Source organism: Gallus gallus, chromosome 1 (genome assembly GCF_016699485.2).
Source record: "Gallus gallus isolate bGalGal1 chromosome 1, bGalGal1.mat.broiler.GRCg7b, whole genome shotgun sequence".
Taxonomy (NCBI): Eukaryota; Metazoa; Chordata; class Aves; order Galliformes; family Phasianidae; genus Gallus; species Gallus gallus.
The window spans coordinates 37,018,864-37,030,737 of NC_052532.1; the positions used below are offsets into that span (position 1 = coordinate 37,018,864).

The following is an 11,874-nucleotide window of genomic DNA, read 5'->3' on the forward strand; positions in this document are numbered from 1 at the left end:
TCCCTGACATCCAACCTAATGCTTCCTTCCTCCAACTTAAAACCATTTCCCCTTGTCCTACTGTTATCTACCCTTTCAAAGAGTTGACTCCCCTCCTGTTTATAGGCTCCCTTTAGGTATGGAAGGCTGCAATTAGGTCACCCTGCAGCCTTCTTTTCTCCAGGCTGAACAAGCCCAGCTCCCTCAGCCTGTCTTTGTAGGGGAGGTATGCCAACCCTCTGATCATCTTTGTGGCCCTCCTCTGGACCCTCTCCAACAGCTCTCTGTCTTTCTTGTACTGGGGACTCCAGACTCGGACACAGCACTCCAGATGGGGCCTCACAAGAGCAGAGTAGAGAGGAACAATCACTTCCCTGTTCCTGCTGGCCACTCCTCTTCTGATGGAGCTCAGGATACCACTTGCTTTCCGAGCTGCAAGAGCACACTGCTGGCTCATGGTAAGTTTTTCATCCACCAAATGAATAAATAGAGATAAGTTTGAAATGAAAATAGTCTGAATATTCTAATATTCAGAGGAATGATTGTGGACAGTATTCCAACAGTAGAATGACAGCAACCATTTTGAATAACGTTGTTCATTAAACTTTAAGAAATTTCTTACTGAGTCTGAGATATTGTGGAGCCTATCCAGATCAGTGGCTTAGAATCTCTCCGAACACTTTGACATTAGATAATTACTCTATTAAAAGGAATTGGAATATTACAGCTAGAATTATAAAATTGTTTTTCTTTTTTTGGAAACTGCTGGAAAAGGACTTGAAAACTGATTTTTTTTTTATTACTATTTATTTATTTATTTTTTGTTCTGTGAGATCCACCACACTGTTTACTGGGAAATCCTGATGCAGTGGCTAAGGTACCCAGTTCTCTCAGTGTCCTCTCAGAGAGACTTCTCTGCTGTGTATCCCACAGGCACCACCTCTTGCTGGTGAAACACATTGTGCCTGATGGAAACAGTGGCTGGTGGAGGACTGGGATGTGAAGGGATGTCTGAGAGCTTTTCTGCTTTTAGAGATTATTTTTGTTTAAAAGTAGTGCATTTCCATAGAAACAACAGTGTCTGAGGAAATTCAATTAGTCAAAAATCCATTTTACAACAATATAGTTTTGATGAAAATGTTTTTTACGTAGTAGTAATTAACAATGCAGTATTATGAATAATTCCTACACGTTGGCTAGTTATGAGAAAAACACAGGTTTTAGAGACCTCTTAGCTAGCTATGAGAAAAACACAGGCTTTGGTGATGGCTAAAATTTCCTATGGCTTTGATAATTTGTTTTCTTAGAACTGAGCAAACATCACACTGATATCAGGAACCTCATCAAAGCTTGCTCTTGCTGTTGCTGGCTTCAGTGGGAACTAGACTGGACCCCAGGTGATCCTGTGAGATCAGTGTTAGCTAGTTTAAATTAATTAACTGCCTTCTCCCCTCCAGCAGTAGCTGCTGTTAGCAAACTCATTTCATTTTCTGAATTGAAATTACAGTAATGGTAAAGCATTTAGCTTTGCCTCTTTTATATGACACTATTTCTGATATCTAATAGGAATACTCTTCTGGCATTTGCTATCCTTCCTTTATTGCAAGTCTGTCTGCCTTTCATTACGTTTTCATTATTCTTATGATGACTATATTTCATATTTATCACAGTGGTTAAAATGATATCAGTCACAATCAGCAATCATATACATTACTGAATTGTTTATTGATCTGTAAGGAACAGGAAGAATAAATTTAAAAAATGTTGTTTCCCAAAGGACATGAATTAATTCAGGCATTTCAGAAATAGGCAAAATACTGTTACTGTGATAAGGATGATAATTTATCATGCAATAAATCTTTTGCTTAACTGGTGAATATTGATTATGTGCAATAGCTATGACTGCAGTCGTAGACAGTAGAACAGTAGAAAAAAATTGTCTTTATTAAAGATCTGTTTTTATTTTTCTTTCAAAAAAACACTCTTAAATGACAATATTCTTACTGCTAATGAGTTCCAATAATAAAATGTAAAGTGTATAAACAGCTTGATTCACTAAAAGACAAAAGCTTTTACACATCTTTCCATTCATATTGTTAGTTCTTTCAGAATTTAATGTTAAACCTCCGTGTTTGAAACTAAAGGAGGAACATCTGGCAGAGATGAAATACAGCTTTAAACCCATTTAAAATGTGTTGACAAATCATCATTGTCAAAACAAATAGACTTGGTTTCACTTCTAATCTGCACTGAGAAATCGTTTCCAGCTCTAGCTGGAAAAGTATTAGAAAATAGTCAAGGTCAATTCTTCTTGGCTAATGTTCCACTAAGAGTCATGCAATTATCCTGCTGCCTTGCTTTCTTAGGAAAGCCTAATTATCCAAGGTCCCTAGAGAACTCATAGCCAGCCTATTAAGGCATATTTTAGTTTTCTGTAAACCCTATCCCATTAAACCATTGTTATTTTAACCAGAGAGCTATTTAGGTGCTCTCTGTTTGTATGTATTTGTGAGGAAGGAGGAGACTGAAGCTGTGACCGACCTAGTATGACTTTGTGCCTCTTTGTAGACTGTTTTTTCTCATTTCGACATCTGGGCTTTTCTTTCTCAATGGAGATTCCTGAAGACAGCTAAGACATGAGCTTCCTTGCCACTGGCTGCCTGCAAGGTGGTTGGCACTGGGGTACTCAGACTGTAGTTCTAAACAAAGTGATATAAAAACTTTTTTTCCCAACCTGAATTATGCAAGGAGAAGAACAAGTAGTCCTTTCCATCAGTGGAAACACAGCTGAAGGGAACGTAGGGCAGAGAGAAAATGGACAGTACTCTGAAGGTGTACGCAGACTAGAGGAATGTCTTCTACTAATACTGCATCTATATAAAATGGCTGGAACATACAGGTAAGGTGTCATCTGCTGATTTTCACTGCTTAATGAGAACATCCTTTCCCAGTTCTTCATAAACCACTCAATACTTTAAATCACTCAGATAAAGTGAAAGAACTGCTGTTCTTACACGAATTTACCTGTGGTGTAAGGCTGCACTATTGCTCTGTACTTTCTGTTTTTTGTTGTTTAAATGGAAGCATGCATTGACATGCCACTGGAGTACTATGCACTTTTATTCACTGCCTGATAGGTAAAATGAGGTTTCCATGTTGCTATCATTCCTTGTTTTGGCAAAAATGTCAGCCTTGGAAGAAAGAGTGGAGCCCATGGAAGCTACCTGGGACTCCCTTATCATATCATTCAGTATCACCAGCTTCACATTTTTTTGGCTTCTTGAGATAGAACAGATTCATCCGGGACATTTTCTGAGTCTTTAGTCTTTTAGCTCAGTATTGTTAACCATTTTTCATACACATTAATTACAGCATTTTTGAAAATAATGTAAATCAGTATGTAGATTTCCAACTGTCATGTCCTGTACTTAGAAAAATGGTCATCAAACAACTAGTTAATGTCAGCTTTAACACTTCAGCTCTTGTACTGAACATTTATGACATAAAAAATTCCCTGTCTTTTCTTACTAGAGTCCTTTCCCCATGCACTGTGTTTAGCCTTTGTGACATACGTTTTTCTTTTGTTCCTGAAATGTGTCTCTGATAAAAATCATAGTGCCCTTACATTTCTGAGTTGCCCGGACTCTTAGACATGAATTCAACTCCTAACCCTTGTCTCCTTATTTCCTCTTTTTCTGTTAACAGCCAAATATGGCCTTGGTCAAGCTGGACCCTTGAGAGAGTCTTCTCATGCTGTCAATAGAAGCAAATACTACAGGCAAGAAATCACAGAAGGAGACAGGCAGCTGAGAGTGCATGAAAAAAAGAAAAAAATTATGAAAGAAAATAGTTAATATGCATAAAATAATTCAGGTGTCATAGTCCGAATACCCAAAGACAATAAGGGATGAGAGGCTGACCTTTATGATTGTATTTTTCTTCTTGAAGAAAAATGACTTTTTTATCTTAGAAGATGTGTCATTTTAGATTTGATACTTGATGGCAAAATGTTAGAGTTTTATGACGCCACTGAAAGAACTGGACATGAATTACTTCTTTTCAAGAGTTAAACAAGAAGATCTGAAATACTCCTGTAATAATATTTAGCAGAAAATTATTTCTTTTTTAAGAAATTAATTCAGGTAAGAGTGATTATTGTAGTCAAAAAACAAACAAACAAACAAAAAAACTGTAGTAAAATTTTAAAAAAAGCCCTTTTAAAAAGATATACCATCTAAGTACCTCAGTTCAGGTGGCCAGATCTATGGTGGTACAACCTACTTTTGTCAAAATTACATTTAATGTATACGCCTTGAGTCATGTTGTCATTTCAAAGTCCATATTCATGTGAGACCTATGGTGAGCAGGATTACAGTTTAGTTTGTCTGAGACTGAATTACTTTAGTGAGCTTATACTAAATGCTTAACAAGAGGTTCTAGCATTGTTTTATCTTCAGCAGATGCGCATCCATTTGTATTTGAACATGGAGACTCTTCAAGTGCTTCCATTTCCTTTTGCTCCCTAAAGCTCTTCAAGGGAGAGCATGAGTTGCGATTTCTGGAAGGCTTTTTACTGAAGGCTTCATAAAGCAACTCTTGCTGCATAGAAATGAATTAGGTGTTGTACTTGTTTTGTACAGTGATGTGAAGAGTTTGCATTAATTCTATCTGGGTAAGAAAGAAACATTTCAGTCTGAGATGCAAAACATAAATTTATAAAAACATATTTCCTTTTTTTTTTTTTTAAAAAAAAAAAAAACATTAGTCACTAATTATGCTAAAGCAAGCTACTTTCCTCTGGATATTAAAGCTAGACATCTAAAACAACCCATCAAGTACATGTATATATAATTTAATAAACTTGCTTTGATTTTTTTTTTTTTAACAGAGCAGAAGAGAGCTAACTGTCCCTTTGATGCTGTAAATGATGACAGTGAAGAAATCAGAGTGGGTATAGCTGTGAACATGGGCCATAAAAGGCTGCAGCCACTGCCGGGAGCTTACTTTAGGTACTACTTTTGCCTTTGCAATTTACAGAATCAAAAGAGATTAAAATGAGATGACAAGATTATCTCTCATTTTGCATAGCTGATTGAGAGCTCAAACGCTTGTATCAAATGCATAGCAGAATAAGATAAAGATAAAAGGTAAATGGTGAAAATGTTTAGGACACATAAAGGAAATTCTATTTCTTGAATGCATAGAAACCCAGCATAAGTCAGCAGACTCCACTGGATTTTGCAGAACACACACTTCTCTAGCACCAGTTTTCCTCTCCCACCTCCTTTCCAGTTTTCTCTAAATAAGACAGCATCAAGAAAAAGTCAAGGAATTAACTAGTGTGTCCATGGAAACAGTAGGAGCTGATGGAGCCATGTGTACAGTGGGACTCTAGCAGCTTTAACCTTGCTAATTGCAGGCCATCCCAGAATGTCATAAAGAATATATAAAATAATATTTGAAGAATTTTTTTAAATTGCAGCATTCAGTGTCTGAAGATCTGAGACTCTTGTTTCTGCCATAAATCTCCTGACTTCTCTGAGAGTGGACACTTCAATGTCTGTTTTCCTCTTACATTCTTTTTTTTTTTGCTTGGCTACTACCTGAGGAAAGGGCTGTCTGGTATTGTGTTTGCTACAGCGCAGAGCACTTTGAGATTCTGACCTTTGATGTCATCAAAGGTGCTACTACAGTGTTAAATCTAAGTAATAAAAATAAGTATCAACTTGTATACTTAATAGCTTCAGAAAGATTGAAAATTGTTTCACTATTGCTTTTTTAAGGCACAACAAAAATTTCTCTTTCTCAAGCTGTACCCAGCATAGCAGGGGTAATGATTCACTGTCTCCTTAATCTTTTCCTTCATTAAGCATTTTTAAATCTAAAATACCAGACTGATTAGGGTATGAAGATTGAACAGCAGTCAGTATGAATTATTCCCATTTCAGTTTACTAATGTAATTCATCTACCAGCAGATGTCCACAGACCTGGATGCCATTTTCTACTGAGACCATAGGTCCATGACAGAGAATATTACATTGAAAAGTCTTCAAATGTGGATGTTCTGTTTTTGAGTAGACTTGACTTATACTTGGCCAGTTTAGTGTACGTATGGAGTATGTTCACCTGGCAGCAAATCAGACAGGAAAACTGGCTCAGAATTTGTGTTTGTATTTTCTCAGGACTCCATTCTTATATTTTGTTGCACTGCCTCTATTGCTGGTTGGTGCAATACTGGGATATAAACCTCTCAAATAAAGCTTTTCTAATACAAAGCATGAAATGCCTTTCAGAAGGTGATGCAGCTTGCAATGAAATATTTTCTAGTTTGAAGCAGTTTCTATTTAAATGCAAAATTGGCCCTCCTGGAAAAAATAAAAAAAATCAAAGCACTTCAACCATTCCAAAACCCAAGCCTACAACACATACCCTAATCTATATAAAGCACATTTTGAATCTGTGATATGATCCAGAGTAGAAATTTTCATTTCTTTCCTTGATGGAATTCAGTTACTTTTTATTATTGTTCCATGAGCTACTAGTACAAATTCAATAGACAGTACAGTTTTTAATTAGCAGGAAATGAAATACAAGCAACATTAACAAACAAAAGTCTAAAAGCAAGTCTAAAATATCCCTGTGTGGCAATCTTCTCTGGTACAGTTCTCTGAAGAAACTTGCATCAAGCATGTTCTTTTTTGCAAATCTACTGGTCCCTAAGTGGGTGTAACTTTTTCTGAAAATAAAAGAAAAAAGAAAGACTTCTTTTATATTTTTGTGTACTTATGTCTCGTATAGTTCACATTGCTTTAAAACTGAAATGCTTGAATCATTGCTTTATACCTGTAAGCTGCAAGAGTAAGTTTTCTTCTGTCCTGGTAAGAGATGATGATCTATTAGAAACAAGCTGAAAAACAAATAATCAAACCAATGAGCTTTCCCCATTCCATTCACACAGTGCTTGTTTTAAGGAAGGAATGTTACCAGAAAAGTTCTTGCAGAGTGTAGAGCAAAAGCTACTCTTAAAGAAAGCAAACAGATCACCAGTTGTGTTAAATCCTAATAAGTGATCAGAGTGCTAAATAAAACCACAAAGAGCACACATTTCTATTTATTGACTGCATTCATGGCTCATGTTTCATTTATTTCACAGATTCAGAAGTGCTAGACAAAGAAAAAAAAATACTGGGCATTAGCTGTTAGCACTTTAGAAGTACCATAATGCGTTAGAGAGACAGCCACAAGCAAAGAAAATGCTGTTCTCTGCCAGATCCAAGACCCCTGTGGATGTTACCCAGATGAACCCATATAGATTTATATTTGTGTACAGACAAATGGAGTCTTAACTATATTTGAATCAAAGAATTGAACCTAAGGTCTTTTTTCTTTTTCTTTTTCTTTTTCTTTTTCTTTTTCTTTTTCTTTTTCTTTTTTCTTTTTCTTTTTCTTTTTTCTTTTTCTTTTTCTTTTTCTTTTTCTTTTTCTTTTTTCTTTTTCTTTTTCTTTTTCTTTTTCTTTTTCTTTTTCTTTTTCTTTTTCTTTTTCTCTTTCTCTTTCTTTTTCTCTTTCTTTTTCTTTTTCTTTTTCTTTTTCCCCAGTTTTTGCCTTTTCCATATGTGAAGTTTGAGGCCCTGTCTTGCATAGTGAACCCCAGAAGGTTGTTATGTCTCTTTGATGGACCTGCTTTCTCCTACACATCCCAAGCAGTGTGACATGGGAGAAGCTGCTGAGGATAACCAGAAATAAACATGCATTCTTAAAATGCCAGCCTAACAAGCTGATATATATCCCTGCAGCACTGACATAGCCTATTTTTGGGGATAGTTTCTGAGTGTAACAATGAATGAATAGCAGCCCCAGTCTCCTCTGAGCCTCTCCTCACCTGGAGAACCATTCTGTACCATCTCTAGAAGGGGAGCCAAAAACAAAATGAAACAGGGTCCATTCAGCCTGGGTAGGAGGCAGGTATTACTTCATAATACAGAAGTCATGGCTACAGTAAGGAGTTTTTAATATTACTTCCTCTTTTTCTCTCTAATTTCATTTTTTCCTTCATCCTTCACTCCATTATTAATTTGTATTGAACCATTTACTTATTTAAAACATCCCTTTGACCTGGAGTCAGGTTTTTATTATTATTATTATGTGTTTGGGTATTTTTTGTGTTCAGATACAGATATAAAAGAAGACAGGGTAAAGGAAAAGTGATGAGTATGATTGTACCCCATGTTTCACAGCTAATTGTTGTGCTTAGGAAAATTAAAGTTTTGATATGAAAATTTAGTCTTACATTTCCAGATAAAACCATCGCAGGAGTTTAATCTATGCAAGTTCAGCAGTATGATTAACTAATCCAGTCTTTGTGTCTGTGTTGGGTATTTTAGTCTAACTTTGTAATGTAATCTATCATGATAATTGGTAAAATGTGGATACTTTACATAATACTTTAATAAGTGTGTTTGCACATAGTATAAATCTTTAATTGCTGGTTTGAAGAGGCCAATTTTAACAGTACTCTGTCATGCTTATTATGATGAATCAAGTTAATTTATATATGTAGCTTACTTCTTTGTCTGAATTAATCTTGCATTTCTACTGGCTTTTATTGGAGAAACTCACAGGGCAGATCTCCAAGATCACAGTGTCTGCCAGGCAGAAGATGGTGAAAGCATGAAACAGCCACAACCTTCTTCCATGAGGGCATGAGGCAAGATGGTTAGAGACCGCAGATGGCAAGTACATATCCTAAAGTTAGCGTGGTGGGTCAGAACATACAAAAAAATCTGTAGAGGATAAGTTTTTTATGTTTCATACAGAGGATAGCAATAGAAATCACCTGATTTCCTTAGGTGGGTAACTTTTAGGGGTGATCGGGGCTTTTCTAGGTAATATGACGTAAGTTGAATCTGCCTTCTCTGCCTTAGTGAATAAAAATGTCTGATTACAAATGTGAGCCCAGTATGTAAAGCTCTGATACATTATTGTAAACTATTCTGCAAAAAAGCATGCTTCTGCAATGACCCCATTAGATTTACTTGAGACCACTTCTGGGAGTAAATTTAAACATATGTGTACATATCTGTGCAATCAGGGTCTATACATAAGATGGCTGGTGAAGCACAATATAGCTATGGGCACTGATGTATGAATGCAAATTTTCTTTGCTAATGAATAATTCTCCTGATAAAAGAGAAAGATAAGGGTCACTTAGTAAGCATACCTGCACCTTTTTTTCATGAGTTGTTCTGCATTCTGTTATACCTAGTACTAATTTTTCTCTGTACTGCCTGAAAACAGAGCAATTAATTTATGGTGATTTCAATTACCATTTCCCTCACTGACTAGACTTAAAACACAGTATCAGGTCAGTACATAGTAGGGAAACTGCAATTTTCTTTGGGCCTCTGTGGTATTCAGACAGCTGGTGTAGGTTCATTAGGAAAATTAGAAAGAAAAAAAACGCACAAACAGAAAACAAATGGAATGTGTGGCAATATGAAGGCACACAATATTTCTCCTTCCTTTTTTTGGGTGAGATAGCTGCCCTCCATTTTCCAGTCTGCTAACTCTTTCAATTCCATTGCAGCAACTGCAATATTCTAAGTTTTAACAATAGCTGCTGAAATAGTATAGCATAAAATCACTAGCAAAGATCAGGACTACAAAACCTCTAAAAGATTCTCCAGAATGTAAACACCTTGTCAGAATGTCAAAGTGTATGCCCCTCAGCATCAGCTGCTTACCTGATAATATATTTCAGCTTTGAGGAGATAAAGGTGATCCTCTTGAAATAAAATAAATTGTATAATTCACTGACATTACTACATATCCCCAAAGAGGTAAAAAGCTCTGAAAAAAAGAGAACAGTTATAAGGACATTCATGGTCCTCACACTGAGAATGCATTTATTGTGACAGACCAGTAGTCATTTGTATTGAGGACACAGCAAAGAGCATCTGCCTGGCTGTGGAGACACCTGACATAACCAGGACATCCAAAGAAGTTTGCTGCATGGCAGCACTTTAGACATCTCCAGGAGAGAGAGCGGCATTCATTTGAAGCAGGCGGTAAGCGAGAGATGTGTTCATCTTCATCATGGCCCACTGGACAAGGCCCAGTGTGTGAACTCAGAAACAGACCTGACAAGTCCTTGCACAGGTAAAGCAGGAAGGAATGCAAGCATTTTTATGTCCTTTCTGACCTTTTCATACATTTTTACAGACACAGACCTGGGCTGAAGAACTCTATGTGACTGACTACAAAGCATACACAGCAAACCCCACACAATTATGAGTTTGATCTCGAGATGAAATTGGAGGAGCTAGGATCTGTGTGTGTATATATCTTTGCGCACAGTGGGGACTTCATCTCTGTATGTTATGGGAGAGCTGGCCCTAAAACTGGTAAAAATTTCACTGAGGCTCAAACATAACAAAGCCAAATCAGACCATTATTTATTGTTTGCAAGAATGGCTGTGGTATTAAGATGTCAAATTCAGTGAAATTTAAAAAGTTACAAAGTAATGAGTTTAAAGCACTCTTTTTAAAAAGGATTAAAGACGTTCCAAAGCAAAGCCTGCAGTCCCCCATCTCTTGTAATGGAATGGCAGCAAGACTAGCCACCCTTAACCTTCCTCTCATTCACTAAGTCTCACGCTGTGGCTATAGACAATTGCTCCAAGGCTGAATTTATGTCAGATAAGTTCTGAGCCCATTAATGATTCGGGCTTTGATTTGTGAAATAGAGGTGCCCCTGGGATCTTTAATCTATCTGTAAAAAGCTTTTTGTAAGTTTTCTGAAATGTCATGTAGGAAATCCATGTACAGAGGGACCAGATTATGACCCAATTACCAGCTGTGCTAATCCAGAGTGATTTCACTAAGTTCAGTGGAGATGATGAAGATTTAAAAGAATGTCAGCTTGGATCAGAACTTAGCTTCTTGTCTCCTGTTCTAGCTTGAGATCTAAATATTCCAGTTGAAATTTTAATTATATGTTCTTTGTTATTGTTGTTGTTGTTGCATATGCAAGGCACTAGAAAAATAAATCTTTCCTTGTTTTATACATTGTTATTTCATCTCTGTTTTTCTTTTTTTTCTTTTTCTTTTTTCCCCTAAGATGAGTGATAGGAGGGAATACAATTTTCTGTTAGCAGTTTGTTCCTTAATAAGCTCTATAAGCTCTTTAACATTCAGACTGTTCAAAGCTCTACAAAACAAACTTACTGCTGGCTGCATTTTACTCTAAAAGGTAATGATGATCATCAGCAAGGTAGAGTGCTATAAGGTAGCACTGGTAAACTGAAATGGCTTATGTAGATTACACTGAATTAATTATTTAGAGACGTTCAAGCAAAAACGTGTTAAAGCTACTGTAAACTCTCTGGGTCAAGGACTATACTTTTATTTTGTGCACAAATCCCAGAACAATAGAACCAAGGACTGTAGCAGTGAGGCACACATACGCCACAGATTGTGAAAATAGAATATCACACCAAGCAAATCAACAATGGGTGATTCTGATCTCAGAGCAGCGGGATGGTGTTTTCTTTAATGGTGTTATTCTCTGCTTAATGCATTGTAACTGTGGCCTACTATACTTATTCCCCTATCCAACATTTTAATTTTATAACAGCAATAATGAGTATGGCGCAGGGTGTTTTCAGGGGATCTTTATTGTGCTCTGTCACAGATTCAGTGCTGCTGTGGGAGATGCAGCAGCATTTCTTTAAAGCACCAGCTCCAGCTCTTTGTTGACTTAGAGTGATTTGTCTGGTACAAAGAAAAGTATCTGATAATGTCTATCCCATGGACACCACGTGCTCAGCAGCATTCAAGTGGTTAAATGATCAAGGATGTGCAATAGCCTCTAGCTGCACTTCTGGCTATCACAT

General features: G+C 36.7%; 1 long non-coding RNA gene across 1 annotated transcript; it reads left to right on the forward strand.

Annotated features, from left to right (window-relative positions):
• The first annotated feature begins 2,405 nt into the window (after positions 1-2,405).
• Positions 2,406-11,045, forward strand: LOC121109330. Its single transcript, XR_005844993.2, has 3 exons — positions 2,406-2,878; positions 4,868-4,988; positions 8,592-11,045. It is a non-coding gene; the product is annotated as an uncharacterized LOC121109330 (long non-coding RNA).
• The last annotated feature ends 829 nt before the right edge of the window (positions 11,046-11,874 follow it).